At 44.3% G+C, this 23,585-nt stretch overlaps 1 long non-coding RNA gene and 1 pseudogene across 2 annotated transcripts in view; one reads left to right on the forward strand and one right to left on the reverse strand.

The window, feature by feature from the left end:
• Positions 1 to 21,426, reverse strand: part of LOC129653447 (uncharacterized) — a 36,166-nt gene extending 14,740 nt beyond the window's left edge. For both annotated transcript variants that reach the window (XR_008715133.1, XR_008715134.1), the window contains exon 1: positions 21,232 to 21,426. This is a non-coding gene — a long non-coding RNA (uncharacterized LOC129653447). The remainder of the gene's footprint in view (positions 1 to 21,231) is intronic.
• On the forward strand, positions 3,490 to 4,818 carry LOC129653446 (6-pyruvoyl tetrahydrobiopterin synthase-like; annotated as a pseudogene).
• Positions 21,427 to 23,585: the final 2,159 nt, after the last annotated feature.

Consider the following 23,585-nt stretch of genomic DNA (forward strand, 5'->3'; position numbering starts at 1 on the left):
GGAACCATGGACTGGTTCAAAATTGGAAAAGGAGTACGTCAATCCTCTATATTTTCACCCTGCTTATTTAACTTATATGCAGAGTGAATCATGAGACATGCCAGGCTAGATGAAGCACAAGCTGGAATCAAGATTGCTGAGAGAAATAGCAATAACCTCAGAAATGCAGATGACACCACCCTAATGGTAGAAAGTAAAGAGGAACCAAAGAGCCTCTTGATGAAAGTGAAAGAGGAGAGTGAAAGAAAGTGAAAGTCACTGAGTTGTGTCCAGCTCTTTGCAACCTCATGGAATAGTCCATGGGATTCTCCAGGCCAGAATACTGGAGTAGGTAGCCACTGGCTTCTCCAGGGGATCTTCCCAACCCAGGGATCAAATCTAGGTCTCCTGCATTGCAGGCAGATTCTTCACCAGCTGAACCACCAGGGAAGCATCTAGAGAAGAGATTGGTGGTTGGCAGGGAGAGGGGAAGCAGAGGAGAGTTAGACTGGGAGTTTGGGGTTGGAAGATTCAAAGTATTAATACACAATGTGGATTAAAACACAAGGTCCCAGAGAAAAGGGAACCCTCCTACACTGTTGCTGGAAGTATGAATTGGCATAGCTACTATGAAATGTTATTGCTCAGTTGTAGCCCCCCAGGTTCCTCTGTCCATGGAATTCTCCAGACAAGAATACTGGAGTGGGTTGCCAGTCCCTTCTCTGGGGGATCTTCCTGGCCCAAGGATCGTACCTGTGTCTCCCACATTGTGGGCAGACTCTTCACCATCTGAGCCACCAGGGAAGCCCTAGCATATGATTTATCTAGCATGTGATTCAGCAATTCCACTTCCAGGCCTATATCCAGAGAAATACATGGTTTGAAATGATACACACACCCCAGTGTTCACCGCAGAACTCAATAGCCAGGACGTGGAAGCAATCTAAATGCCCATCAAGAGAAACGGACACAAACGGTACATATTATTACTCGGCCGTAGAGAAGAATGAAGTGATGCCATTTGCAGCAGCATGGATAGAGGGTCAAACTGAGTGAGATAATCCAGGCAGAGAAGAAGAGCGTATGACGGTGCGTATTCGTGGAATCTAAGACAGTGGTGAACTCACTTACAAAAACTTATCTACACAATAGCATAGTCTCAAACGTGGTTACCAGGCACAGTGGGTGGCAAAGAGGACTAGATGGGGAGTTTGGGACAGACACATACACACTGCTATATTTACAATAAAGAAGGACCTACTGTATTGCACGGGGACCTCTGCTCAATATTTGGTAATAACCTAAATGGGAAAGAACTTGAAAAAAATAGATACATGTGTATATGTAATCGACTCACTCTGCTGTATACCCGCACTAACACGCTGTTACTCAATTATACTCTAAACTTAAAGATTTTAAGACTTAGATTAAAAATTAACTTTTAGAAAGGAACAAGGTCTTATTGTATGCCAGATGGAACTATATTCAATATTCTGTAATTAAAAGACTCTGATGCTGGGAGGGATTGGGGGCAGGAGGAGAAGGGGATGACAGAGGATGAGATGGCTGGATGGCATCACTGACTCAGTGGACGTGAGTCTGGGTGAACTCCGGGAGTTGGTGATGGACAGGGAGGCCTGGCATGCTGCAATTCATGGGGTCGCAAAGAGTCGGACACGACTGAGCGACTGAACTGAACTGAACCATAATGAAAAAAAATTAAAATGAATGCATAGATAATAGATCATAATGGACAGAGCTGAAATAAATTGAGCCTTTAAAAAACACACAAAGAATATATCAGTGAAACTGAAAGCTTGTTCTTTGGAAAGATAAAAATTGATAAACCTTAACCAGACTCATCACAAAACAAAAAGGAGAGGCCCCGAATCAACAAAGGTAGAAATGTAAAGGAAGAACTTACAACTGACATCGCAGAAATGCGAAGGACCCTAAGAGAATACTAAGAGCAATTATTTGCCAATAAAACGGACAATCTAGGGGAACGGACAGATTTTCACAAAGGCACAACCTCCCAAAACTGAATCAGGAAGACCTAGAAAATATGAGCTGACCAATTACTGTTCCTGAAACTGAATCAGGAATTTAAAGGCACCCCACGAAGACAAGTCCAGGACCAGATGACCTCACAGGGGAATTCTACCAAATATTTAGAGAAGAGTTAACGCCTGTCCTTCTGCAACTTTTCCAAAAAACTGAAGAGGATGGAACACTTCTGAACTCGTTCTGTGAGGCCACCATCACTCTGGTACCAAAAATCAAAGAAACCACACACGAAAAACAAAATTTTAGGCCTATATCACTGGTGAACACAGATGCCAAAGCCCTCAACACAACACTAGCAAACCAAATCAACAATGCATTAGAAGGATTATACACCATGATCAAGTAGGCTCTATTCCAGGGGTGCAAGCATTTTTCAATATCGGTAAATCAGTGCGATACCCCGTATTGACCAACTGAATAAAAACCATATAATCCTTTCACCAGAGGCAGGAAAAGCTTTAGATACAATTTGACATCCATGTATTAAAAAAAAAAAAAAAAGTCTCCAGAAAGTGCTGGGACTTCGCTTGCTGATCCAGTGGTTGAGTGGTTTCCCAGGTAGCGCTAGTGGTAAAGAACCTGCCTGACAATGCAGAAGATGCAAGAGACGTGGGTTCGATCCCTGGGTTGGAAAGATTCCCCTGGACGAGGGTGTGACAACCCCCTCCAGTATTGTTGCCGGGACACACATCAGGGGATTCACTGAAAATGCATTTGCTTGAGAATCTGCCAGCCAATGCAGGGGACACGGGTTTCCAGATCCCTGGTCTAGAAAGATCCCATATACAGCAGAGCAGCTAAGCCCGAGCATCACAACTGCTGAGCCTGTGCTCTACAGCCTGTGAGCCCCAACCGCTGAGCCTGCGTGCACCAAGAGCTGAAGCCCATGCACCACACTGCTGAGCCCACAGGCCTGGAGCTGGAGCTCCGACATGAGGGAAACCCCTGAAATGAGAAGCCTGCCCACTGCAACCAAGGGTAGCCCCCGCTCATGGCAACTAGAGGAAGCCTGCGTAGCAACGAATATCCAGCGCAGCCAGAATACAGTATTTACAAAAAAAATCTCCAGAGAGTGGGGACATAGAAGGAACATACCTTAGAGTAATAAAGGCCGTATATGACAAGCCCACAGCTAACATCACATGCAGCAGAGAAAGGCTGAAGGCGTTTCCTGTAAGACTGTGAACAAAATGAGGGAACCCAGAGTTGCCAACTTGAGGCAACGTATTTTGGGAGTCTTAGCAATAGCAATCAGAGCAGCAATCAGGAAAGGAAATCAAATCTGGAAAAGAAGTAAAACCATCACTGTTTGCAGAGAACATGGTTCTACACATAGGAATTTCTAACGATGCTACCAGAAAGCTGCAGGGACTCCTCAATGAACTTGGTAATGCTGCAGGACACTAAATTCATGCAGAGCCATCTGTTGTATCGCTCTACACTAACAACAAAAGAGCAGGAAGAAAAAACTTAGCGAGCAATCCCATTTACCACTGCGTTAAAAAGACGAAAACTTCCTAGGACTAAACCTATCTGAGGAAGCCACGGGGGAGGCTCTGCCCACGCCAGCCTGGCGATAGGCCAGGGGGTTAAGACGCTGGCCAGGGTGCGAGGATGTAAAGCCATGAATGGCCCGGGCTTGGGTCCTCGCCCACGGGCACAAGTGTCCCGCCTCGTCTCTTCGGCACGACCCATCACCCCCGCAGCACATCTCTGAGTGATGAGGAAAACTTGAAACTGTTCGGGACGTGCCACAACAACCACACTTTCAAGTAAGTGAGGTGAAGCGAAAGTCGCTCAGTGTGTCCAACTCTGTGCGACCCCGTGGAAGAATCCGTGGAATTCTCCAGGCCACAATACTGGAGTGAATAGCCGTTCCCTTCTCCAAGGGGTCTTCCCAACCCAGGGACTGAACCCAGGTCTCCTGCATTCATGTATTCCTGCACAGGTGTATTCTTTACCAGCTGAGCCGCCAGGAAGACCTTCAAGTAAAGGTGGAACAATCAAATGATCTCATCATATATTTCCTTCAAGCCAGAAAGACATGAGACAGAAAATAGTAACAAATACATTGGTTTCTATCTATCCACTTTAGACTTCCTTTGTATGTCTTAAAATATGAAAATGATTCTGTGTATTATTTTCCTTCATTTTACTTTATTAAAAGAGTTACCAAGATATAGGCTAATGTTTAGCAAATATTGACTGAAAGCCCACAGTCCTAAGAAAATTATCATTCAATTAAAGAAGATGACAGAAGTCCCTGGCTTGAGCCTTCTCTGACACCGTTACTCTGAGTGTAAAACCTGCTCCTAGTGTGTTTTCTTCTATTCACCCAAACTGCCGCACTGCAACACTTGCTAGAGGACCTGTCTACATAATTCCATCTTTCTTTGATAAATTGTCACCAGCGGAACGGGTGAGGGGGAGAATTTCACTGAGCTTTACTGGTACAAAGTGTTACTCGTGGAAGCTAAGCTCAGTGATAACCTTCTGCCTCATTACCTATAAAGTTGTGCTGAGAGTACCTGGAGGAGTGGTCCTGTTACAGGAATGGTCCTGAATTTGACTGCCCTCCAAGAGTATACGGAAGAGGCAATTATGAAGTATCTGGGTCTGGACGTGCCGCATTTTCCAGACATTGTAAGCACAACAGAAAATGTAGACATTTATACCTGGGAAAACCTCCAGAAATGTCTTCCTGTGGGAGTTCTTGATAAAATAAAAGTGTATGAAACCAACAATAATATTGTAGTCTACAAAGGAAAATAGCTCTTAGAGATTAATCCTATAGAAGGATTTCATCTCTACCCATACTTGAAGAAGACCTTTATCCCCTGGAATAATTAAGAAGCCCTAACATGACCACTGCACCTCTACATTGTGTTCTGAAATCACTGAGTGAGACCGCTTCTAAAATCGGTAACGTATTCTGAGTACCATTTAAAGAGTCTTTCATCTATTGATTAAAATCATTTAAGCAAAATGTTTTGGTGTAGAATCATTTGAAAGCAAAAGAAATCTGCTTTTGTTTTTCCATTATCTCATTTCTAGTAGTCTTTTTTTTCCTGGTATAATGTAAATGGAAAAAATGTTTGTAAGACTTACAGTAGGTGAATCTTATAAAAAATAAAATACCGGTGACCACGAGTGTCTCTTAGTAGACTGGGCTCCCTTGATCACTTCTCGGATATGCTAAAGGTGCAGATCATTCAGGGAAAATTAGACACAAATCATACGAGACAATGCACTGTAAATGGAGCTGCAGGAGCAGTGGGGGTGCTGCTTTAGTGTGCACTGCTCATTGCACATTTGCTGATTCAGTTATGAGCTGCTAGTGAGGCATGCTGAACATATCATGGAAGATCAGTAAACTGCGTATGTATATTTGTCTATATTTTCATACTTTATGGCTACCTGAATCATTTAAACTCAGAAGACTGAAGAATAATCACCTGTATTAAACCCGGTCAAAATAATCAGCATGAAAAGGATATATTATCTGTAAAGCATCTCTTTACAAGGTAAGAGAAACCCAAGTAAGACGGTAGGTGTTGCAAGAGGGCATCAGAGGGCAGACACACTGAAACCATACTCACAGAAAACTAGTCAATCGAATCACACTAGGACCACAGCCCTGTATAACTCAATGAAACTAAGCCATGCCCGTGGGGCCACCCAAGACAGGCGGGTCATGGTGGAGAGGTCTGACAGAATGTGGTCCACTGGAAAAGGGAATGGCAAACCACTTCAGTATTCTTGCTTTGAGAACCCCATGAACAGTATGAAAAGGCAAAATGATAGGATACGGAAAGAGGAACTCCCCAGGTCAGTAGGTGCCCAATATGCTACTGGAGATCAGTGGAGAAATAACTCCAGAAAGAATGAAGGGGTGGAGCCAAAGCAAAAACAATACCCAATTGTGGATGTGACTGGTGACAGAAGCAAAGTCCGATGCTATAAAGAGCAATATTGCATAGGAACCTGGAATGTCAGGTCCATGAATCAAGGCAAATTGGAAGTGGTCAAACAAGAGATGGCAAGAGTGAACGTCGACATTCTAGGAATCAGCGAACTAAAATGGACTGGAATGGGTGAATTTAACTCAGATGACCATTATATCTACTACTGCGGGCAGGAAGCCCTCAGAATAAATGGAGTAGCCATCATGGTCAACAAAAGAGTTCGAAATGCAGTACTTGGATGCAATCTCAAAAACCACAGAACGATCTCTGTTCGTTTCCAAGGCAAACCATTCAATATCACAGTAATCCAAGTCATACTTGGGGATTACTTGCCCCAACCAGTAATGCTGAAGAAGCTGAAGTTGAATGGTTCTATGAAGACCTACAAGACCTTTTAGAACTACCACCCAGAAAAGATGTCCTTTTCATTATAGGGGACTGGAATGCAAAAGTAGGAAATCAAGAAACACCTGGAGTAACAGGCAAATTTGGCCTGGGAATACGGAATGAAGCAGGGCAAAGACTAATAGAGTTTTGCCAAGAAAATGCACTGGTCATAGCAAACACCCTCTTCCAACAATACAAGAGAAGATTCTACACATGGACATCACCAGATGGTCAACACCAAAATCAGATTGATTATATTCTTTGCAGCCAAAGATGGAGAAGCTCTATACAGTCAGCAAAAACAAGACCAGGAGCTGACTGTGGCTCAGACCATGAACTCCTTATTGCTGAATTCAGACTTAAATTGAAGAAAGTAGGGAAAACCACTAGACCATTCAGATATGCTCTAAATCAAATCCCTTATGATTATACAGTGGAAGTGAGAAATAGATTTAAGGGACTAGATCTGATAGATAGACTGCCTGATGAACTATGGACTGAGGTTCGTGACATTGTACAGGAGATAGGGATCAAGACCATCCCCATGGAAAAGAAATGCAAAAAAGCAAAATGGCTGTCTGGGGAGGCCTTACAAATAAGCTGTGAAAAGAAGAGAAGTGAAAAGCAAAGGAGAAAAGGACATATATAAGCATCTGAATGCAGAGTTCCAAAGAAAAGCAATAAGAGATAAGAAATCCTTCCTTAGTGATCAATGCAAAGAAATAGAGGAAAACAACAGAATGGGAAAGACTAGAGATCTCTTCAAGAAAATTAGAGATACCAAGGGAACATTTTATGCAAAGATGGGCTTGATAAAGGACAGAAATGGTATGAACCTAACAGAAGCAGAAGATATTAAGAAGAGATGGCAAGAATACACAGAAGAACTGTACAAAAAAGATCTTCATGACCCAGATAATCACGATGGTGTGATCACTGACCTAGAGCCAGACATCCTGGAATGTGAAGTCAAGTGGGCCTTAGAAAGCATCACTACGAACAAAGCTAGTGGAGGTGATGGAATTCCAGTTGAGCTATTCCAAATCCTGAAAGATGATGCCGTGAAAGTGCTGCACTCAGTATGCCAGCAAATTTGGAAAACTCAGCAGTGGCCACAGGACTGGAAAAGGTCAGTTTTCATTCCAATCCCAAAGAAAGGCAATGCCAAAGAATGCTCAAACTACCACACAATTGCACTCATCTCATACACTAGTAAAGTAATGCTCAAAATTCTCCAAGCCAGGCTTCAGCAATACATGAACCATGAACTTCCAGTTGTTCAAGCTGGTTTTAGAAAAGGCAGAGGAACCAGAGACCAAATTGCCAACATCCGCTGGATCATGGAAAAAGCAAGAGAGTTCCAGAAAGGCATCTATTTCTGCTTTATTGACTATGCCAAAGCCTTTGACTGTGTGGATCACAATAAACTGTGGAAAATTCTGAAAGAGATGGGAATACCAGACCACCTGACCTGCCTCTTGAGAAATCTGTATGCAGGCCAGGCAGCAACAGTTAGAACTGGACATGGAACAACAGACTGGTTCCAAATAGGAAAAGGAGTATGTCAAGGCTGTATATTGTCACCCTGCTTATTTAACACATATGCAGAGTACATCATTAGAAATGCTAGGCTGGAAGAAGCACAAGCTGGAATCAAGATTGCCAGGAGAAATATCAATAACCTCAAATATGCAGATGACAGCACCCTATGGCAGAAAGTGAAGAGGAACTTTTTTAAAAAACCTCTTGATGAAGGTGAAAGAGGAGAGTGAAAAGGTTGGCTTAAAACTCAACATTCAGAAAACTAAGATCATGGCATCTGGTTCCATCACTTTATGGCAAATAGATGGGGAAACAGTGGAAACAGTGTCAGACTTGACTTTTTGGGGCTCCAAAATCACTGCAGATGGTGACTGCAGCCATGAAATTAAAAGACGCTTACTCCTTGGAAGAAAAGTTATGACCAACCTAGATAACATTGAAAAGCAGAGACATTACTTTGCCAGCAAAGGTTCGTCTGGTCAAGGCTATGGTTTTTCCACTGCTCATGTATGGATGTGAGATTTGGACTGTGAAGAAAGCTGAGCACCGAAGAATTGATGCTTTTGAACTGTGGTGTTGGAGAAGACTCTTGAGAGTCCCTTGGACTGCAAGGAGATCCAACCAGTCCATTCTGAAGGAGATCAGCCCTGGGACTTCTTTGGAAGGAATGATGCTAAAGCTGAAACTCCAGTACTTTGGCCACCTCCTGCGAAGAGTTGACTCATTGGAAAAGACTCTGATGCTGGGAGTGACTGGGGGCAAGAGGAGAAGGGGACGACAGAGGATGAGATGGCTGGATGGCATCATGGACTCGATGGACGTGAGTCTGAGTGAACTCCGGGAGTTGGTGATGGACAGGGAGTCCTGGCGTGCTGCGATTCATGGGGTCGAGAAGAGTCAGACACGACTGAGTGACTGAACTGAACTGAAAGCATTTCTTATGTTCAGTTTTTCCTAGTTAATCCCATTTTGTTCTGATCACTAATTTTACCCAGTTTAAGTTGACAAAACAACAAAAAGAAGAAAGCTACCGAGGAGACAGAAGACCTCTGCTCTGAAAACCAGGAGATGCTAATGATGGAGACTGCAGCTGACACACAGCTGAAACGACAGAGCGTGAGCCTGGCCGGGAGAAGCGCGGGCGTGAAATGCCTGCGCCACCAGGGCGGCCAAGGCAGTCCTCATCTAATGACCAGCGTCAGTGTCATTCCACAAAACATTTACATTTGTGTGGAAACACAAAAGACACCAACTAGCCAAAACAGTCTTGTGAAAGAAAAATGGAGAGGAGGAATTGCACTCCCTGACTTCAGACTATACCACAAAGCTGCAGTAATAAAACAGCTTGGTGATGGCACAAAAACAGAAATACAGATCAGTGGAACAGGATAAAAGTCCAGAAACAAACCCACACACCTAAGGTCAATTAATCTATGACAAAGGAAGCAAGAACATATACAGTGGAGAAAAGACAGTCTTTTCCATGAGTGGTGCTGGGGAAAGTAGAACGCTATCTGTAAAAGAATGAATCTGGAACAGTCTCTAGCACCACATCCCCAAATAAACTCAAAATTGGTTAAAGACCTAAAATTAAGACCAGGTAGTAAAAAAGTCTTACAGGAAAACCCAGGCAGAATACTTTTTGATATAAATCACAGCAATATCTTTCTAGATCCTGCTCCTAGTGCAATGGAAATAAAAACAAAAATAAACCGGTGGGGCCTAAACAAACTTAAATGTGTTGGCACAGCAAAGCAAACCATAAACAGAAAGGAAAAACAATCTACAGGCTGGAAGAAAATATTTTTAAATGAGGCAATGGACAAAACCATAATTTCCAAAATATACAAATGGCCCATACAACTCAATGACAGAAAGACAAAATGACCCAGTCAAAAAATGGGCAGAAGACCTATGTAGGTATTTCTCTAAAGAAGATATATAGATGGCCAATGGGTACATAAAGAAATGCTCTACATTACTAATATTAGAGAAATGCAAATAAAAAGTACAGTGCGGTACTAAGCCTCACACCGGTCAGAATGGCCATCACTGAAAAGTCTAGAAATAAATTCTGGCAGGGGTGTGGAGAGAAGGAAACCCTCCTACACTGTCGGTGGGGGTGCAGATTGGTTCAGCCACTGTGGAAAACAGTACGGAGGTTTCTCAAGACCTACAAACAGAACCACCACATCATCCAGCAATCACACTCCTGGGCATATATCCAGACAAAAACTATAACTCAAAGAGATACAAGGACACCTCTGTTCACTGCAGCTCTATTTACAATAGCCAAGACACGGGGAAAACATACATTTTCATCCACCAACTGATGAATCAATAAAGCAGATGTGGTACATATATACTATGGAATACTACTCAGCCATAACAAAGGATGAAATAATGCCATTTGTAGCAACATGGATAGACCTAGAAATTACCATACATAGTGAAGTAAGCCAGACAGACAAAGACAAATATCATACAATTTTACTTACATGTGGAATCTAAAAAACATTGTACAAATGAATTCATTTCTAAAATAGAAATCAACTCACAGAGTAGAAACAAACTTAGGTTACCAAAGGGGTAGAGGATACGACAGATAAATTAGGAGTTTAGAGTTAATGTGCACACTCTACCATCTATAAACTAGTTAACTGAAAAGAACCTACTACTGTACCGTATGGGAAACTATGGTCAATATTTTGCAATAACCTGTAAGGGAATGGAATCTAATATAAAGAGAGAGATTGCTGAATCCTAACCACTCGACCACCAGGGGTTGGAATCTGATTAAGAATATATATACTTAAAAATATATGTATAACTGTCTCACTGTGCTGTATACCTGAAACATGCATTGAAAATCACCTATACTTCAATTAAAGCATAAACTCATACAATCTACCATGTGTAGTGTAAACTCTAAAAAAGAAAAGAAATTTTAAAGCAACCTTTAAATTCAAATATAACAGAAATTATTAACCAACAATCAATCCATATATATATAAGCTAACCAAAATCAGGCAAGCAGGATGAGTCATTTAAATTGGAAAATTTTCCCATAATAGTTTCTGCAAATGTGTTCTCTCCATAATATTTCTAATATGTATGCAGATGTCCTGCCATCAAATATTTCCCCTCAATAATCTATTCATTTAGTGCAACAAATATCCCAAGAAAGTTGTTTCCACTTCTTAGAATATTAGTTACTCTTGTTTGTTAGTGTTCTGGTATTTTCTGTAAAGTTAACATTTCACCTCTGTGTTAATATTTATTCATCTAAGAATGTGCATCAGCCAGATCATGAAACTCCTGTTGTTATTTTCTCCTTTCTTTCTCCCACAGGTCAGGGTATGGATCTTTCTTCTTCTGCTGTCTGCAAAATTCCCTCCCCGTAGGCACTTCACACCAGCACTGTAGGAAGATTGGCACATGATGCAAATCGACTTTTCTGAAGTTATTCTGATATATATATATATATTTTTTTTTTAAAGGAATACACTGCTTATAGTGATACACTATTTGACAAGCAATATATCCTAAATTAAGAAGCCGTAGTCTTTCAGGGACTTCCCTGGTGGTGCAACGGTTAAGACTCCATGCTTCCAATGCAGGGGGCCTAGGTCTGATCCCTGGTCAGGGAGCTAGAGCCTGCATCACACAGCACAGTTTGAAGAAAAACAAAACCAAAAAAGCAGCCATGGTCTTTTACAAGTGAAATTCCTATAGTGTAGGGAACCCCAGAGCAGGGAAAGGCCTCTGACCCTCACTAGGCAGAAACATACATACCAACACATCCAACCAGCAGGGCATCAAATTAAAGTTGTTTAAACCCAAATATTGCCTGGAAGGGGAAGCCTAGACTTTCTCTCCCGCCTCCGCCACTGTCCAAGTCTGGACCACATCACCCATCACCCAAGTCTCCCTACTGATCCACCTGGCCTGTGGTTTTCCACGCAACAGTCAGCATGAACTGTTTATCACAGAACTCACAGCACTTCACTTTCTCAGCTCAAAATCCTTCAGTATTGTCCAGTTGCCCACAAAATACAATCCGAATTGCTCCGCAGCCTGGGAAGGCCTCTGAGTCGCTCTCCCACCCACTTTGCCGCAGCCGCACTGAGATTCTTCTATCTGTAGAAGGCGCCTGTCCAGCTCCCCTCAGGAGCTCACAGTCTCTGCTTTGACGGAAGGTAAATTCTTCCCTTCCAGGCTTTTCTATCATCAGCTCCTTCCCATCATTTAGGCATCAGTTCAAGGTCTCTCTTGAAGACACTGTCACAGACCACCCTGGAGTATGTCACACCCCCTCACACGGGCATCCTGGCCTTAATAATGGTCACTTCCATTTTACCCTCTTTATGTCTTTAAAGCTTGTATCACATTCTGGGGACTTCTATGGTGGTCCTGTGGTTAAGAATCCACCTTGCAATGCAGGGGACAAAGGTTTGATCCCTAGCTGGGGAACAAAGATCCCACGTGTCTCGGAGCAACTAGAGCATACGTGAGTGGTGAGCCACAGCTAGAAAGTCCGCCTGCTACAGCTGAAATATCCCGCATAACACAGCGAAGATCCCACGTGCCACAACTAAGGCCTGGCACAACCAAAGTGAAGTGAAGTCGCTCAGTCGTGTCCGACTCTTTGCGACCCAATGGACTGTAGCCCACCGGGCTCCTCCGTCCATGGCATTCTCCAGGCAAGAATACTGGAGTGGGTTGCCATAATTTAACATTAAAAAACAATGTAACACATTCTGGAATCATCTCACAATCTTCCTTGCTTGTTGTGATGCAAGTGAGTACACGCCTTAGCCTGGGCGTGCCCCAGGAGCTGTTAGAGATAGCCCCCCTTAGACACAGGCGACTTTCTGGGAGGTGATCAGATGGAACAAGACCGAGAGACTGGAAAGGCTGCAGGAAGAAAGGAGGAGCACACAACACACAGTGTTCCCTCCAGCTCATCCCCACCGAGACGTTCTGGGCCAGAAAACGCATCCCTGGGATCGCCCTCCTGGGTAGCGGCAGAGGGTTTGGGCCCCAGCCTGCAACGTCAGCTCCCTCACTTTCCAGCCATGCACGCTTGGGGACCAAGCAGATTCTCCCAGGCCTCCTTCACTCTCACGGGAGAGGCGTGCGGGACAGGCAGTGAGAATCAAACATGGATGCTGAGACCGCACACTGGAGAAACTGGCCGGCCAGCGGTAGCTGAGGAGCTGGTAGCCGGGACGTAAGTGTGTCCAGCGCAGAGGGCTCACGAGAGGACTTTTCTCCTTGCTAAAGCGTCACGGTCCAGACAGAATCTGAACACTTGATTACTGTGGGATGAGGGGTTTTCATTTTACTAATAAAAAGGATTTGGCTAAGGGGAATTCTTCACTGAAAAATACAGTGTGAGGGCTGAGGAAGGGTGGTGACCCATCCACAGAAGACACGATGGAACAGAAGGGGTCAGGGGAAAGTACGAGGAAAAATGCCTCTTTGCAGTTTTGCTGAAAGCTGGGACTGTTGTTGTTCAGTCACTGAGTCATGTCTGACTGTGTGGTCCCATGGACTGTAGTCCCCCAGGCTCCTCTGTCCCTGGGATTTCCCAACAGGAACACTGGCGTGGCTGCCATTCCCTTCTCCAGGGGATCTTCCCAACCCAGGGATCGAACCTGGGTCTCCCATATTGCAGGCGGATTCTTTACCGACTGAGCCACCGGGGAGCCAAAGCGTAAGTAAGTCCTTTGTTGTATTCTCTGTTGTTCCCTGTGGTTTGCTGATGGGGATTCTCAGCAGAAACAACTCAAGGAAAGTCTATTAGCATGCGTGTTGGATGCAGCCCTTGGTGAATGAATGAATGACCTGGAAATGGAGAAAAGGGGGCCTTAGCAGCACCACAAGGGTGAGAGAGAGGTTGACAAGAAAGCCCACAAAGCCCTCCTTCAGCATCCGGGAAGATGTCTGTTCATTGTGGTCAAGGAGATAGGAGATGGAGGTACTTACCTTTAATTTGTATTCAATAGGGGACATTCTAAGTTCCAGACATGATGCTTAGATATATCCCCTATATTTGTTTCTTTCTTTTTGCAAGTTGCCATCACTACTTCATTAAGTGGCTGTTAATATTATCTCCTGCTAGCTCAGATGGTAAAGAATCCACCTGCCATGTAGGAGACCCAGGTTTGATCCCTGGGTCGGGAAGATCCCCTGGAGAAGGATATGATAACCCCCTCCAGTATTGCTGCCTGGGAAATTCCATGGGCAGAGGAGCCTGGCGGGCTACAGTCCATGGAATTGAAAAGAGTTGGACATGACTTAGTGATTAACACACTTGCGCTTTTCAATATATCTCCATTTTAAACAAGATTAGACAAATTAATCTCAAATGTTGACTTGTTCAAGGTCACACAGCCCAGAAGTAGGTGGAAGAAAATAACCTCCTCTCTGCAATATACTCAAATATTTGTGTGAAAAATCAGTAAATGAGAAAAATGCTGGACAAGAAAAAAAAAGGGATTTGGGAAAGAATATTGAGATGTTGACAAAACTCAAGGGAAGTGGTTCATTTAAAAGAATCATGGCTGGAAAGTATTGATTCTGCCCGAAAGCTGACTTACAAATTGGATGATCATCAGTTTCAATTCACATCCTACTCCAGTTAGATTGTGAAAACAAGTGCAATTCTCTACTTTCCTACCTATTACAGCAGTGTCGTTTCAAAGTTTGTTGGGTTTGTTTTGTGAGTTGTCAAGTATCTAGGGAAGGACTGATTTATCCTAATGCTTAAAAACAAGCATAATGTATTTTAAAAAATCAAATACAAACGGGCTATGGTGTAGAAATCTAGAAGTATCTGTGAATGCTATTTGACATAATCACCTGAATGCCACAATTTCAGGCTGCACTGTGTTCACGTTTCTGGAGAAGGAAATGGCAACCCACTCCAGTATCCTTGCCTGGAGAATCCCATGGATGGAGGAGCCTGGCGGGCTGCAGTCCATGATGGGGTCGCAGAGAGTCAGACACGACTGAGCACGCACGCACGTGTTCACGTTTCAGAGTAATCGCACCTTAATCTTAACCGTAGCAGCATTTAGAAACGCATCTTGAAAAGGACACAACCGCCTCATAATTTCACTCGCCAACACAAAGGCAGTTAAAGGAAATTCAGGGAAGTAGGAGGTATGACAGGAATATTCTGGGTTCCGGCTGTCACATTCATTTCCCTCCTAACCCTCAGTCGTGCGCCAGATACCGCATTTGGGACGGGCGTCCTGCTGCGCATGCCCCAACATAACGAGGCACTAACGAGACAAATTAGGTGCAAATCTCATCAGTGGGGTGGTTTTCCCTGCTTCTCTTGATTTGTCAAAACACTTTCTCATGGAAAGGCACCATCGGAAACAACCGTTTTCCCCTCTGTGACCGAGACAGCACGCTTTGGGCTGGGTGCTGGCCCACAGAGCCCAAGAATCCCTTGACTATAAAGCCCTTGGCAATTCTCCTGTAGTTCTGAGAGCCGATCTCTTTCTACCCCGTTTCACTCTGTGCTCCGCGCCAGGCTCTCTTCCAGTTAAGGATTGAAAGCGCGCTCTTATGTACACAAAAATCAGGTTTATATCTTTGTACCAGAAAATGAAGCAATTATTTCGCCTTCCAATAGATGCCGCGTCCTCGGCGTTGGCACTGGTGCTACCCACTGCTGTCAGCGAGGCGGGGACGCCGGTGGAAGGTTCATTAAACAGAGCCCCGCTGACACTGACCATTGATCCAGCAGCCAGCACAGGCGCTTCCGGCCTCAGCGCTTCCCCCTGCCCCTCACCCCGCTCCAGGGACAACCAATCAGAGGGAACGGCCCTCATGCCAGCGCTTTGAGAGGCAAAGAGCAGTTTGATTTCAATTGCCAACCTGTCCACCAGCTTGGGAAATCATATTTCAATCTCCTGAGGGCAAAAAGGACGTGTCACCTGCGTGCGTGCGTGCGTGCGTGCGTGTGTGGTGCCTTCTCATAGGCTAAACCACAGGAATTCACCTGGTAACTTAGAAAAGAGGAATTCAGAAAGTACTCACTCTGAAGAGGCTTTAGTCTTCTTTAGACATACCTTTATACCCTGGGACCTAGGATTACACATCAATGCCAGGGTTGTAAAATGAGCGTGCTTAAATTTGCTCCTTACAGAAAAGCGTGTTCCCCTTTTTGTGTGTGCCTTTGGTGACAAAGTTTGATTTTTTTAAAACCTCTTTCTGCTAAATCATTGACCTAGGATGCTTATTGCTTTCCATAAGATTTTTGATGAATGCCATTTTCTCCAACTTGATGCTGTGAGACTCCGGAAGTGATTAGAAATCAAGAAACCGATCTTACTGTGGTATATCCAGGACACCCCTTCTCCCTCTGCCTTCTACACTGTAGGGTTTTCTCTTAAATGCATCTTCTGCCAATTAGCTAATGATGTGTCTTTTGGTTCCACAGGTGTGACCACTTTAAAAACAGCGACATGCCAGCTCCCCAGCTTCAGCAGGTGGACCCTCTGCTCTGTGTCTGTAGAGAATTGAACTGATCGTATGATGAGATTTTCCATGTTCAGGGTATATTATTCCACAGTTAAAGGACAGATTCTTTTAATTCACCCCACCCTCTCCTTCCCACTGTGTCCACAATACATTCTCTACATCTCCCTCTCTGTTTCTGCCTGCAAATAGGCTCATCTGTACTATTTGTTTTTCCTTTGTCCATGGAATTCTCCAGGCAAGAATGCTGGAATGGGTTGCTATTCCTTTCTCCAGGGGATCGTCTCAACCAAGAAATCGTCAAGCTCGGGTCTCCCGCACTGCAGGCAAATCCTTCACTGTGAGCTACCAGGGAAGCTGCCTAGATCCCATATATACGAGTTAATACATGATGCTCGTTTTTCCCTTTCTCACTTACGTCACTTTGTATGATAGACTCTAGGTTCATCCACATCATTACAAATGACCCAATTTCCTTCCTTTTCATGGTGGGATGAACTGAGAGAGAGAAGCACATACTCTGCTGTGTGTGAAACAGACGGCTAGTGGGAAGCTGTTGTACCGCACCGGGAGCTCAGCTCGGTGCCTGTGATGACCTGGGGGGCGGGCTGCGGGGCTGGGAGGGAGGCTGAAGGGGGAGGGTGTGTGGGTGTGTGGGGGTGTGGGGGTGTGGGGGTGTGGGTGTGTAGCTGATTCACACTGGTTTACAGAAGAAACTAATGCAACATTGTAAAGCAATTATATTAAAAAAGAAAACAAAGAATCTAGCAATTCTTTAACACTATTCATTTTAAAACACCAAGCATGCATTACTGTTCAAAACCCTTGTCGCTCTGTGTGGTAAATAAACCCAAAGTCACTCTGATTATACAAAGAATAGCAATGATATATAGCACAGGGAACTATACTCAATATTTTGTAAAAATCTATAAAGGAAAAGACCCAAAAAAGAATATATGTGTATAACTGAATCACTTTGCTGTACACTTGAAACACACCACTGCAAATTAACTATACTTCAATTTGTAAAAGAAATGATACATAATTCAGCAGTTCTTTGAGGAATTCTTTTCCTTCCCCACCACCACCCCACCTCCGCCGCCACATACTGGTTCCTCCGTGGGCACTAAACATTTTTTAAATCCAAACTAATGAAAACATGGAATTGTATGTATCTAACCTTTTATGCGGAGAAGGCGATGGCACCCCACTCCAGTACTCTTGCCTGGAAAATCCCATGGACGGGGGAGCCTGGTAGGCTGCAGTCCATGGGGTCGCAAAGAGTTGGACACGACTGAGTGACTTGACATTCACTTTTCAGGTTCATGCATTGGAGAAGGACATGGCAACCCACTCCAGTGTTCTTGCCTGGAGAATCCCAGGGACAGGGGAGCCTGGTGGGCTGCCATCTCTGGGGTCGCACAGAGTTGGACACGACTGAAGCGACTTAGCAGCAGCAGCAGCAGCAGCCTTTTATGTGACTTTGTACATCCTATCTCCCACGCAATTTGAGTCATTCACCTATTTCATGAGAAGAGATTAAACCTTGTCATTTCTCTAACTCTGCACCTACTTTTCAGTGATTTTTAAAGTCCTCACTCTTGATAATATACACACTGTTTAAATAATTCTTGGCCTTCTATTAAGATTTTTATATTTTAAGTCATAAATGACCTTTGATTAAACTAGAACAGGGTCTATAAAATGACTTGGGAGAGTGGCCAACAGAATATTGTGGTTTTTCTAGAAGTTCCCAGTGTCTATAAAGTTTTATTCTAGCACTGGCTATGAAGATGAAAGACCTTGATCGCTGCAATGAAAGAGGGGTCCATGCTGTATCAATAGTCCATGCATTACACGGCTCACCCTGAGAAAATTCCCCTGTGTCCTGCTAACAGAAGACCAGATTAATAATAGGAAGCACAACCAAGAATTACAGGGTGACTTCATGCCTCCAAAGTTATTCTTTTCTGTGACTTTAGTTTACATTAATCACTTAGGCTGGTGACTCTCAACCAAGAAGATTTTGTCCCCTTCCCCCCGGGACACTGTCAATAACTGGACACATTGCCTAGGAGTAATGATGAGCGGGGGAGGGTGCTGCAGACACCCAGTGGGTGGCATCCAGAGACGCTGCTAATGTTACAAGGCACAGGTCAGCCCCAGAGGTCAGTAACATAGAGGTCGAGAGATCTCAGGAACACTGGAGAGATACCATGAAACAGGGGAAACTGCGAACTAAGATGACTTCCTACATGAAGACCGTGGCCATGAAAATTATCAGACTGAGAGCTGTTAGTTATATGATATAGAATAATTGTCCTTAAAAGTTTTCTTTTACTAAAGTCAAATAGAAGGCTCATTCTCTAAGTCTACATGTATAAGGACTCCTCAGTTCAGTTCAGTTGCTCAGTTGTGTCCGACTCTTTGCGACCCCATGAATCGCAGCACGCCAGGCCTCCCTGTCCATCAGCAGCTCCCAGAGTTCACTCAGACTCACGTCCATCGAGTCAGTGATGCCATCCAGCCACCTCATCCTCTGTCGTCCCCTTCTCCTCCTGCCCACAATCCCTCCCAGTATCAGAGTCTTTTCCAATGTGTCAACTCTTTGCATGAGGTGGCCAAAGTACTGGAGTTTCAGCTTTAGCATCATTCCTTCCAAAGAAATCCCAGGGCTGATCTCCTTTAGAATAAGGACCCCTACTCCCTTCCTAATTCATCATGTAGATTAGGATGCATTTCTACAATGAGACATGGTGTAGTTGAGAATGCAAAAGGAAAAATAATATATGATATAGCTGAGAATGCAAAAAAAAAATTTTTTTTTTGGTCTTCCAAGCTAAGTCAACAGCATAAGCAATAATAGCTTTGCCCCCCTTGTAACTTGCCTTTCATTCCTGTTAGATATTGGTGACAACCAAAGATAAGCATATCTCATTTTTTCGGAAATGGCACCCCTCTAATAACTTATACATGTTAAGTTCAAATCCAAAATATGATTTTGAAGTCAAATAATAAAAAATGTGCTTCGTTTCTTGAGAAGTTTGTGACCTGCATATCCATTAGTCAGCATATTCTAAGTTTCTATGCAGTTACGTTTCTGTGTGGTAGTGGCACTGAGCAGGACTCTGTGGTCTTTGCCCCTCGTGCCCTTTGTCTCTGGAAAAGCCTGTGCGCTTGTGCTCAGGTGCATCTGACGCTTGGCAACCCCATGGACTGTAGCCTGTCAGGTTCCTCTGTCCATGGCATTTCCCAAGCACGAATACTGGAGTGGGTTGCCATTTCCTCCTCCAGGGAATCTTCCTGATCCAGGCATTGAACCCACATCTCCCGCATCTCCTGCATTGGCAGGAGGATTCTTTATTACTGACCCACCTGGGAAGCCCCAGAAAAACTTCAGCCAAAGGATAAGTTTAATCAGAGAGGTGAGAAAATGCAGAAATAAAGGTAAACAGTCAAAGGAGACCAAGTAATAACATAGTCATTAAGCAAAGTCAAGGACGTTAGTTCCTTTTCAAGGGCTATAGATAATCTTCTGAGCCATATCCTGTGAGCTGGCTTATAAACACTAAAACTCCCCCAGGGGGAAGAAGTTAACTGCATCATGACAGACTGGAGCCATGACCTTAGCTGCCACAATTCTGAGAAAAGTCCTCAAGAAATGGAAAAAAAAAAACCCAAAAACCCTGGAACTGAAGACTAACTGTACCTGAAACAATCGAGATGACGCTGGTCAGACCTTCTATGACCAATATGAACACGACTGTCGGAGCTGACTGTGCTGTTTCTGCACGTCACCTCCTCCTCCTGTCTATAAAAGCTGTTGCCCACTGGGCCGGGTGGGTGGGAGGAGGGGGTCATCAGCCTTTGGCATCTGCCCTCCCCCACCCCCCTGCCAGTTGCCAACATCCTAAATAAAGCAAACTTTCCACCAACCTGGCCTCTTTAGTGGCTTCTGAGCAGACAGCAGGCAGACCCCACTTCCGGTTACACTAGCTCATGAATAGCCCATTTTACGAAACGAGACAAAAGTTGTCAGCCTTCTGTATTTACTTCCACAGTCACTTGTTCTTATTACCTTCTCCACGTGACTTGTTGGATATTCATCCCCTTTGTTGGTTTTTGCTAATATTGTAGAGCTGCTTGCCCCTTGTAAGAAGTAGTTTCTGAGTGCTACTCCATCTCAGTAGTCAGAAGTTACTTATACGTATACATTATATGTCTATCGAGCACATGTTTTCATTAGAAAAACTGATTTACAAACTGCTTCTTCTGATTCAGAGTATGGTTTGCAGAGTTAATATAGTAGAAGGTGAATGGCTGTAACAAGACCTCTTATTATCTTATACTTGTTCTATAGATTTCAGCTGGTTGAAGATTCTAAATCCTAGTTTGTAAGTAAGCCTCATTAGGGCAGAAATTAGGTTTACTTTGTATACTGTTGTAGCTTTAATATTTAGCTCAGTGCTGGCCCAAGATGGGACTCTATAAATATTTATATTCATGTATTGTTCCTCCTGGGTTTCCCCAGTGGCTCAGTGGTAAGGAGTCCGCCTGCCCAGCAGGAGTTGCAGGTTTGATCCCTGGGTCAGGAAGATCCCCTGGAGAAGAAAATGGCAATCCACCGCTGTATCCTTGCCTGGAGAACCCTATGGACAGAGGAGCCTGGCAGGCTACAGTCCACGGGGTCACGGAGGGAGAGACACGGCTGAACAGCTGAGCATGTGTTCAGGCATTGTTGTTGCTAGAACAAATTCTCTCAAATTTGACGACTTAAATACAAATGCATTACCTTACAGTCTTGTAGGTTGGAAGCCAGTCGTGCATGAGTCTAGTTGGTCGAACATCAAGTCTGGGCAGGGCTGTGTTCCTTCTGGAGGCTCTGGGGGAAGCCCTTCTGGACTTTCCTGCTTCTAGGACCCTGACAAGCCCCCTTTCCTCCAGCATCAATCCAGCCAGGCACGCGACGTCTGTCTCACGCCGCTCTCTCTCTGCAACCCAGAAGGGCTCTCTGCTTTTAAAGTCTCATGTGATTAGGTTGTGTCCACCTGGATAAGCCAGACAACTCCCTCATCCCAAGATCCTGGATCTTAATTGCACCCGCAGTCTCTTTTGCAGACTCTTTACCACTGAGGCACCTGGGAAGTCCCCTCTTTTGCCAAATAAAGTAACATATTCACAGGCTCCTAGGATGAGGGTATGGACATCATTGGAAGCCTACCACAATATCTGTTAAATAAAAAGGACTTCTAGGACCATCTCATTACTTTTCAGTTCCAAATCCGCTCATCTGCTTCTAATCCTGTGTCGAGCCCCACCAGCACCTCACTAGGCACAGCCCCTTCCAGCGGGCACTGAGGCCATTCTGCCAAGAGTCCCTCGCTTTGGCTGACCTGGCTCCTTCTCCCCCTGGGTCCCCCTGCTCTCTGTTCTTATCTCGTCACCGGGTCTCAGGGCTACCAGCTGTCATCATCCCCAGTGAACGGGAATGAAGGAGCATCTTCCCAGATGACCTGTGGAGAAGTGGAGGAAAAGACACCAAGGGAAAGCAAAGCCTCTCTGCCCTGAGCTGTGCCTGGCACGGGCACACCACGCCGGCTCGCTGGCGTCCACCGCATGCTGCTGTCAACATTTATTCACAGCCCAGTAGAGCCCTGGCAAGACCCAGTGCTGCGTCAGGGTCAGAATCAAGTTACAAACACAAAAAGGTGCTTCAAGCTTGATAAAGAGATCCTCTAGGGTTTGATTCATCCTTTCCTGACAGTATATTTGGTTTTCCTGAACCGAGCAGATCACAAGCAACAGATTTTGCTGTTTGGTGCTGGAAGCAAGTACAATGGCAAACGCAAGGAATGATAGTTTATCCGGCCTTTCTAAAACGTTGAATGGACACAGGTGTGTTTTAAGTTCTGCTTCAGGTGCTGAGGATATGGAAGTAAGAAGAAACCCAGAGACACTTTCTAAGATTTCTTTTTAATATGGAGCATTTTAAAAGGCTTTATGGAATCTGTTACAATATTGCTTCTGTTTTATGGTTTGTGTTTTTTTTGCCACTGCACATAATGGGATCTTAACTCCCCCACCAGGGATCAAACCCGCAGCCCCTGCACTGGAAGGCAGAGCCCTAACCACTGGACTTCAGGAAAGTCCCCCCAGGGGACTAACGGGGACTAACGGTCTGGCTTATTAGAAAGAAGTAAAGTCTGCAGAAAGCAGGTAGCAACATGCCAAGAGCACAGCCACGAGACAAGGTTGGCAAGCTGGTGGCGGGAGGTGGCGCTGTGTCCATTACATCACTGTGTATTGTCATCAAGGAAAAGTAATCATTATTCTACGTACTGCTCCTCAGTAATAGAGAAGCACATATTACTGAGCAGTGCATTAGCCACTGGAACTGTCCAAGGCACTTGTATTTCTCACAGCGACACCACAAGGTTGTTACTGTTATTATCATTTTACACGTGGGAAAATTGAGAAGGGTTTACAGAAAGGTTAAATGTCACGCCTCCCAGGAACAGATGGGGAGTGGCAGAGACAGGGTTTAGAACCCAGACATTCTGGGGCTACAGTCTACACCCTACACTTCAGGCAACACTGTTAGGAAATGTGTATTGTTTCCAAAAATGTCACATAATGTGGTTAGAATAAAAAAGGGACATCCTTACTTTCTGATAATTCATAGAGCTATGTATCCCTAGGGTGAGTGTGCTTTTCTGTAGATATTAACCGTGTGCTTCAATTTTTAAAAGATGAATATCATGGTGTCTCAAAGACCACCTCTAACTTCTCTGTAAATGTTATAGAAAAATGTATTTTCCTGCTGGTGCTATTGGGCTGTATTTATAGATAAATGGGGCAGAACCGGGGAGAGCATGGAGAGAGGCTATTGGTGTCTGTGAGAAAGAGGTGGGAGCTTCTGGGAGGAAAGAGATCCCATAGGAATTATGCTCCTTTATTTATTTTCCATGTTTCTGATACTTTGACATCTGGGGTCTTGGTGACCCTGGAGAGACGGCCCTTCCCAGGTTCAGACAGTTCCTAGAGACACCACATGACTCCCCTGCCGGCAACACTTTCATAGGCAAAGTAACCGACCCAGCGCCCACCCCCAGCTGCTTCTGTATCAGGCTCTTCCAGAATGCGTGC

Source organism: Bubalus kerabau, chromosome 5, assembly GCF_029407905.1.
Source record: "Bubalus kerabau isolate K-KA32 ecotype Philippines breed swamp buffalo chromosome 5, PCC_UOA_SB_1v2, whole genome shotgun sequence".
Lineage (NCBI taxonomy): Eukaryota > Metazoa > Chordata > Mammalia > Artiodactyla > Bovidae > Bubalus > Bubalus kerabau.